We start from the raw sequence: 8,458 nt of genomic DNA on the forward strand, positions 1-8,458 counted from the left end.
GTTGAGGGGGGTTCCAGTTCCTGCTGCAGCAGTTCCTTCTGTCACAAATTCACATCTCCTCCTCAGACTGGTCTTATGCTCGTCTAAAACCTCCTGTAGTCCGCCGTCCACTGTGCTGGCTTGACTGAGTGTCTGCAGTCCGGGTCTTGTTCTGGATCTTTTTCCACACTGGGGACAGGCAGAGTCTCCTGATGGATCAGACTGGTCCCAGTATGAGGTGATGCACTGTCTGCAGAACCAGTGTCCACAGCTGGTGGAGACTGGATCCCTCAGGAGCTCCTGACACAAAGCACAGCAGGACAGCTGCTCCTTCACATCACCTCGACTCCTCTTCCTGTCCCTGTGGAGATGAAAGCAGTTTGTTATGTTGAGATAACATTATGTTTTAACTGAAATCTTAAAATCTTTTATAAAATGTCATAAGTGGTCTCATGTCATTTTCTGTGGCTACATTTACATGGATTGCAATATTCTAATATTAACGCAATTAAGATAGTATTTACAAGACTAAATATCCATGTAAGCAGCATGACATCCACTTTGAGTTTCTGCAGCAGATTATGACAAATACAGCAATCCAAGAGCTTGACAGCTCATGTTTTTTTTTTTTGTTTTTTTTTATAATTGTCAGTCCGTAAAAGAAAAGCCAACCAACAACAAAAGCAAAAAATCTCCACAATACAGCGTGAGGAGGAAACTCACTGCAACAAGCTTTCAACAAGCAAAAGAAGACCACACCCCCTTGACTTAACCCTGAGATTAGTCACCATGGTTACAACTCCAGTGAAGACCCCATAACAAATGTCTGAATCCCCTCCACATCCAGGTGGGTTTTCATGCTGGGTTCCAGTGCTCATGTCTGGTTCCAGGACCAGAAGTCAGGTATTACAACACTCAGGCTGGGACAATATGCTTATCTCCTGATCGATACTATCATAACACCTGGGAGCTGATCAATACATATTGAGATTCTTAAGTATCCTCTTATCCTCGTTGTGTAAATGTGTCAGAAACTGGCCCTTACTGTCAGTCCAGCTGGAGAAGCAGAGCTCCTCTGAACGGCCTCGCTCTCTAGTTTGTGTCTGTAAAGTTTGATGAGGCTGTGATTCTCCTAGAGGTCACTAGAGGTCATTTTCTACAGCGTTCAAGAGTCTCAGCTTTCCAGTCAAAGCCAACTGATGCAGCTCCAAGACTGTTTAGGCCCCAGTCTGCACAAACACACCATTTTACAACAGGCCGCAAGAACACATGTGGACTGCAGGCTTTGGGGCCCAAACTGCATGGGATTAGCAGAAGGTGGGCGTGTCTACAAAGGGGAGAGCCGTGGCTGCCCAGAGAACCCATTTTCATTCACACAGCTGGAGGTCAGAGGTTAAAAAAAAAGCTAAAATTTAGCCAAAGTTAGAAACAATATTTTTTTCAGAGTTCTCAGGTTCTGTAAATGCATTGTGAAAATAATACAGCAATGTGTTGAACCTTGTGTTTTTTACCTTGAACCTTGATGTTGAAATGAAAATGTACTTTTGAATAATTCAGTATTTTTAAAAGAGATTACTTTAACTCAAGTAAAACATTTGACTGAGCAACTTCCACTGGCAGAGCAGTAACATTTGACCAGGAGGATCTCCACTTGAACTCGAGCCATGGGCTTGTGGACTTTGGCCACCACTGCTCACTACCGCACTGTGTGTGTGTGTGTGTGTGTGTGTGTGTGTGTGTGTGTGTGTGTGTGTGTGAGAGACGTGAGCCATGGTGCATCACATGCACATCAGTCTGAGCAGCACAGGATCAGATTTCTCTGTCAGTCAATGTGAATCTAAACTTCAGACTCAGGTGTGTGAAGAACTTGTGAGTGCAGGTACACGTGGAAATGTTCTCAGGTGTTTTGGTGCAAAACATCAAACAGCATCATAGTTTGTGGAAAACAGCACAGAGCCAGATGTGTTTTGGTTGAACAGCTGGATTGCAGAGCAGGGAGCAGTCATTTCTCTCTTTGCAGTCTCTTTTCTTGATCTCCTCACTACTTGCTCTGCTATATAATCTCATGTCATCATATTCCATCAGACTCACAGTCTAACAGCTGTCTTACTTTGTGTCTGGAGGTCCAGGTTCAGCACTGAAGTGTGGAGGATGTTCTTTAGACCAGTCACTCTTCATGGACAGACAGCTGGACACTGCAGACTCTGCTCTGTGGCAGGAACCTCTGGAAACACAAATGTTTGAAACATGTTATTAGTTCTTGTAAATCAGGGCTCCAGACTAACATTTCCACTCGCAGCACTGGTGCTCCCAGCTTTCCCAGTCGCTCCCAGCAGCTCAGGATTTGGTCGCAGCCTTTTTTTGTGATGGGGGGTCCAGCTAAAAGAGATGTGGCTCATGATCTGAAGCATCAGTTTTGGTGTCACGTCTACTTTCTCCATGAGCCACAAACAGATTTCACAAGAAAACAGTGAACACACACTGCACTCTGACAGCTGTCTTACTTTGTGTCTGAAGGTCCAGGTTCAGCACTGAAGTGTGGAGGATGTTCTTTAGACCAGTCACTCTTCATGGACAGACAGCTGGACACTGCAGACTCTGCTCTGCCCTCCTCTTCCCCCACACAGTCACTCATCTTCTGATTTAAGTCAGTCTAAGATGTGCAAACACACACACACACACACACACACACACACACACACACACACCAAAGGGATGATATATGGGTTGATGTTCTTGTTTCCTATTGGACAACAGGCATTAACTGTATTAAATGGAGTCAGTGCAGCTGCACATAAATAATGTGTGTTTCAACATATTTTTGTGGAAACGTCAGTTATTTTGTTGCTATTTTATATTAAGTGTATATTTATAATAAGTTTTTGTTGTTTTTTCTTCTTCATTTCAAATACTGTTATTTTGCAAATGTATGTATTTTTTATTTTATTATTATTTTTTGGTCATTCTTTATATGGATCTCATGTAATTTTTTGTTTTTAACGTCTTACTAATTATTTGTTGTATTTTTTTGTTGATTTGCTCTTTTTTTTTTTCCCCCATGTCTAAGAAAGTAATATAGTGAACTTACGCAGGTGATAGAGGGTTAATAATACATACACTGAAACACACACACACTGAGGCCTGAACCTTACAGTGAAATTTGACATTTTAATTGTAATTTGTCATGGTGACCAGTTTCATGCATGCAGCGTTTGGTCTCTGTAAAGGAGCTGGGAGCCGCTGATGATCTGCACAAATAAATGCAGATTCACAAATAATTTGTAAAGCGCAAATTCCCTTTAGGAATGCACAAATGAAAGAGTGTGAATGCAGCAAAGCTCATGGACATGCTTCCCTGTTTCTGTCCAATCCAGAGGCTGCGTTCCAGACGCTGCGCTCACCAGCAAATCCTGGTGTCGTCATGAAACCTGCAAATCTTTCTTTCAGTAGTTTTGGTGGCACACCGTGTTCCCTTCATGTCTTTTTCTTGTTGTTGTTCTCAGAGAACAGAGCCCCAGCAGAAAAACACAAACTCCTTTCCATCAAAGCTTCAAAGCAGATGATGCTTTCTTGTTAAGGAGCCACAGGTTTGGCCCTTATTCTCTTTTCTGTGTTGAGGGAACAGAGGCCTGTTCTCTCCCTGACCAACAGGAAACACTTCGCTTTCTGTTCAGGCTGCAAAAAGAAAACGCCACAGGCCTGTTCAGGGCCCTGGGAACACAGGGGGCCCTGCCCAGTTTGAAAACTATTGATAAATTTGCTGTATTTATTAATTAATTCATGCATTTGTCCATTTTCCAGTGGCTGGTTTCATACATACAGATCAGTCAGTATTTCCTGTGGAATAAACGGAATTAAACGGCTTTAAAAACGTGCTGTCTGACGGATAGAACTGGCTAACATTTGTTTTTACCGCCTGATGAGATTTTTTTCATCACCGCAAAGAAAATGATCACTGCTTTACTTTTTTAATTTATTTCTAACAGATGAATTCAACAGTGAAAAATGCAGCTTGAAAATGGCGACAGACAAAAGTAGCGACTCACAGCAGAAGCAGAAGTTTTTTTCTTTCTTTCTTTCTTCTTGGACTTGAACGCAGAGATGAAACGGAAATCCTCTCTTGACGTCCGAACGTGTGCAACTCGTCATGACAGTGGGACAATCCAACATTAATGATGACGATGAGCCTCCTGGTCGCGGCTCGTCCGAACCTTCAACCACACTTTTACTTTCACCTGTGCTTGTCACCCACAGATATAGCCAGAAAGCTGGATACGACACGCCCATTAAATCGGCGTGCCCACGGCTAAGCTAAGCTAGTGGGGGCAGAGTCCTGACTCCATAAGCTGCAGGTGAATAGGCTGGTTACAGGTTTGTGCTCGTTACTTGCTCAATTTTCCTCTAATTTTCTAGCGGTTGTTTTTGTAAACACGGCAGACATCCACACAAGTTTTTTGTGCTGTCAGATCAAAGGAAAATTATTTTGAAATTTGTAAAGTATATCTTTTCCAGGAGTGGGAAACTTCCTCAGTCCTGTCCCAGCAGCAGATGGCTGTACAAACCACAGGAATACTGAAACCAGACAACTGGGAATCACCTTTCATCCATAAGAACAGTTTTTAGTTTTATATCATAATTTAATCATGTTGAGAGCTGCTGTTACTAGCTGGCTACTAGCTAAATGGCGACGCTAGCCAGCTGCTAGGCTACCAAAGATCAGATCTGTAGTAGTAGTAGTAGTAGCAGTAGTATCAATGATCGTAGTAGTATCAGTAGTAGTAGTATTATCAGTGGTAGCAGTAGTAGGAGTAGTAGTAGTAGTAGTAGTATTATCAGTGGTAGCACTAGTAGTAGTAGTAGTAGTAGTATTATCAGTGGTAGTAGCAGCAGTAGTAAAGCCTAAATCATATAAATCCAGATTTCCATCGACGTTTTTATCCAAACTGATTTTATGACAGGCTTCTCTGTTCCTCCAAGTGACTGACACTGTGAATTAAATGATTATTAGTCGGCTAATAATGTGAAAATGTTTTTTGTACATTGAAATAAAACAGCTGATTGCTTCCACTACTGTGTGTGCATTTATATATACAGAATGTACTAAGTAAATTATATAGTTAAATGCTGTAAACTAATTTTATTTTTAAATGTGTGTATATATATAGATAGATAGATAGATAGATAGATAGATAGATAGATAGATAGATAGATATATTTATATGGGTAATAAGATATTAGTTTGAAAGATTTGATTGTTAATATAATTAAGTATCAAGTATATTTTACTCTTATCTGGGTAAAAAGTAGCCTATTTTATATAGAATTTTTGATATTTTATTAATCAAAACTTCTGTATTATAATATGTCATGACGTTGGTAACAAAAAAAAAAAAAAAAAAAAAAAACGTGAAAAATGGTTGAGAAATAAGCGAGTTATGATTTATTTTAATTGTACGGGCATTGTCCACAATGGGAGGGATGCCCCCTCTGCAATGGCCGCCGCGTCAGCACGTCGCTCACCGTGCTAAAACAGCGTGGTGATGTATCGAGCTTTCTCTATGGCTGAATCTCAATCTCCTCCCTAAGCCCTGAGCCCTGAGCCCTCACTGACTTAAGTAGCTGCACCTGGAAAGTGATTGAGTGTGTGAGGCTGCAAGGGGCTGAACTGCTGAAGTACTATAAAAAGGGAATGGGACAGCCCTTTGTTTGGTTGTCAACAGCGATGCATCATGTTTCTCACAATCGCAGCTTTGGGACTTTTTATTATTTTATGTTTTTTGTTTTATGTAAAATATTATACTCACATGAGAACTTCTTTTTTGCGGTGTCACTGCTGACTGCACCCTCCATGTTTTTTGTTTACAAATTCGCTCGTTTCACTTCACTTTTATAGCGGCCGCCAGCTGGTTTCCCCAGGGGATTCATGTCATATGTCACAATGCAATGAACTATGGGTAATTCCCTAACGCTACGCTACGCTTCTAAAGTAGAAGAGCGTACGGGGGTTGTGCGAAGCATGCATTTCCTACGCAGCGCGTGTGTCCAACATTACATACCTCTGCGAAACATACAGAGCAATTCTCCTCCCACCAACGTAGACCCTGTGACGTATGGTCGCTGCTCTTCTGTACGTCTTTGTAATGGCGAGAGGACGAGTCGTATAGGTGCGGGTACTTGCGCACCTCCTCGGCCAGGCGTTCTTCCGCGAGATCCAGCATTCTCCAAAGTTTTCAAACACAACCGACGAGTCGAGACACAACAGTTGTTTTAAAAACGGCGCTGACGGCACAACAACAGGATGTTGTGATGCCGGTTGCAACGAAATGCCGGAAATGATGTACTTCGGCGGACCAATCACAGCTCTTGTGGGGCTGCGGAGGGTCCGCGTAGTTACAATTTTTGGGAGGCGCGCGGCAAGGCTCTGCGGCGGTCGCACAACCCCCGCACAACCTCCGTACGCTCTTCCTACGCGGAAACATAATTCAGCCTTAACGCTGAAGCATAATTCAGCCTTAAGTCTGCGGAGATGCCCACTCACGGAAAGGGTGCATTAAGGGCTCAAAAAGTACGCGAGAGATCCCTCACGCACTTCATGATTTGTCAATGGGACAACCCTAAGCCCTCACGGATTTAGCGGGAGCGCGCCTCAAAGTCAGTAAGTGTGTGAGGGTGGACATTGGGATTGGGCCTTAATCTATGCTGTCACCTGCATCACCTGTGCTACTACGCCCTTTGATTGCAGAAAGAAAGGGAAAAAATCTGGCCTATAGTGGAAAGCAAAAAAATCATATAGTTGTGCCAGTTTTTAAACACACCTGGGTTTCCCAAATAGTTGGATCTCTCTCTCCATGCTTGGGCTTTTTAATGAGATCCCTGTAGGACTGCAGTCTGCTGTCCCACAGCTCTGCACACAGAGAGACAGACACAGTGAGGCTTTCCTCCATTGCTGTTTTGCCGTTCTGCCAAAATCTGCCAGATTTTCTTCAGATTCCACTATTTTCTCCTATTGGACGCGCCGAGGTGACGTCACAGGGCGCAGCACCCAAGTCAAAACATTTTCAACTTGGGCGGTGTGGCGGGCAGCGATCGGTGCGGCCCGGCTCCGTCAGGCTGAGCTCTGCAGTGTAAACAGGAACATGAACAGCTGTAAACTGATGTAAACAGAATCAGACTGCAGCCGGATTCCTTCAACCATGTAAACGCGGCAGGTGTGTCAAAGCCACAGGTGTTTGACACAGACACTTGGGACTTTTATTTTTAAAATGAACCTGAGTGAAGAGCTTGTGTTTACCTGAAGCAGGTAAACACGTCCCAGGCCCGGGTGAAGCCGCCTACCCAGCCCCCCGGACGGCCCGCCTCTGCCACTACCACTGCTGCTACTACCAGGATGGAGACTGGGAGTAATCATTCTCATTATTTGTATAACTTGTATTATTTTTCATGATGTAACTATTATTTTGTCAGTTGCCTGTAAATCACTGTGAAGTGCAGTTTCATGTGTGTGAAAGGTGCTCTGTGAACAAAGTGATGGTTTGATCAATTGATTCAAAGTCCAAGTTTTAAAAATTTTGTTTCAGACGTGAGGTCTGTCGGCCATCTACCAGCAGAGGGCGTCAGACTTCAGTTTAACATGAAACCGATGGAAAACATAAATTTAGATTCCATATAAAATTGATTTGAAGCAGGAGTTGATGGTTAATGTCCTCCAGTCTTTTCCTGCAGTACAGAGACTGATTTTGTCTCCGTTTGTGTTTTTACAGATCACTCGAACCTGTTTTAAAGTCTCCTTCCGCTCAAAAATGTGTTTTTCCTCTGTTTCTGCCTCTTAAAACGTGTGGCCTTGGCTCGACTCACCTGCATCTGCAAGAGTGTTTTCACACTCCTCCGCTGAAGGTGGAGGTGTGTGTGTGTGTGTGTGTGTGAGATTCAGACAGGCCCTGGGCCACAAATCCCGCAGCCAGTCAGTAGTCAGCCGACAGGTCGCTGCTTCGCATATCATTAGCAGGTTTTATTTTGGGAAAAAAGCTGCTTTGAGTGTTTTATTTTGGGGAAAAAAAAACTCACACAACTAGATCAGCTGGTAATGGAGGCTTCACATCAACAATTTCAGAGCAACTATGAGATTCTCTGAATTTTTTTTCATAGTTAGATATTTAAATATGGCTGCATATTGAGGCCTGTGGCGGGCTGGGACCTCCTGCTTGTGTGAACGGAGCTCTGGTTGTGTCTGTGAACACTTCAGGAGCGTCTCAGAGCTTTTGAATGTTTGTCCAGTTTACAACAATCCCCCCACGTCAACACAGCATCGTGCAAATCATGTGGGCACAGTAAAAACTTCACAACATAGAGTAAAAATGTGATTTTTTGGTTAAAATGCTGTGAGCAGTCGACCTCTCTGATTGGTTTATGTTGCTGAATAACAGCTCTCTTTAGCGGAACATTAAAAACAGTAATCACAGTTTTATTTCTGATTAAAAAA

Source organism: Myripristis murdjan, chromosome 4 (genome assembly GCF_902150065.1).
Source record: "Myripristis murdjan chromosome 4, fMyrMur1.1, whole genome shotgun sequence".
Lineage (NCBI taxonomy): Eukaryota > Metazoa > Chordata > Actinopteri > Holocentriformes > Holocentridae > Myripristis > Myripristis murdjan.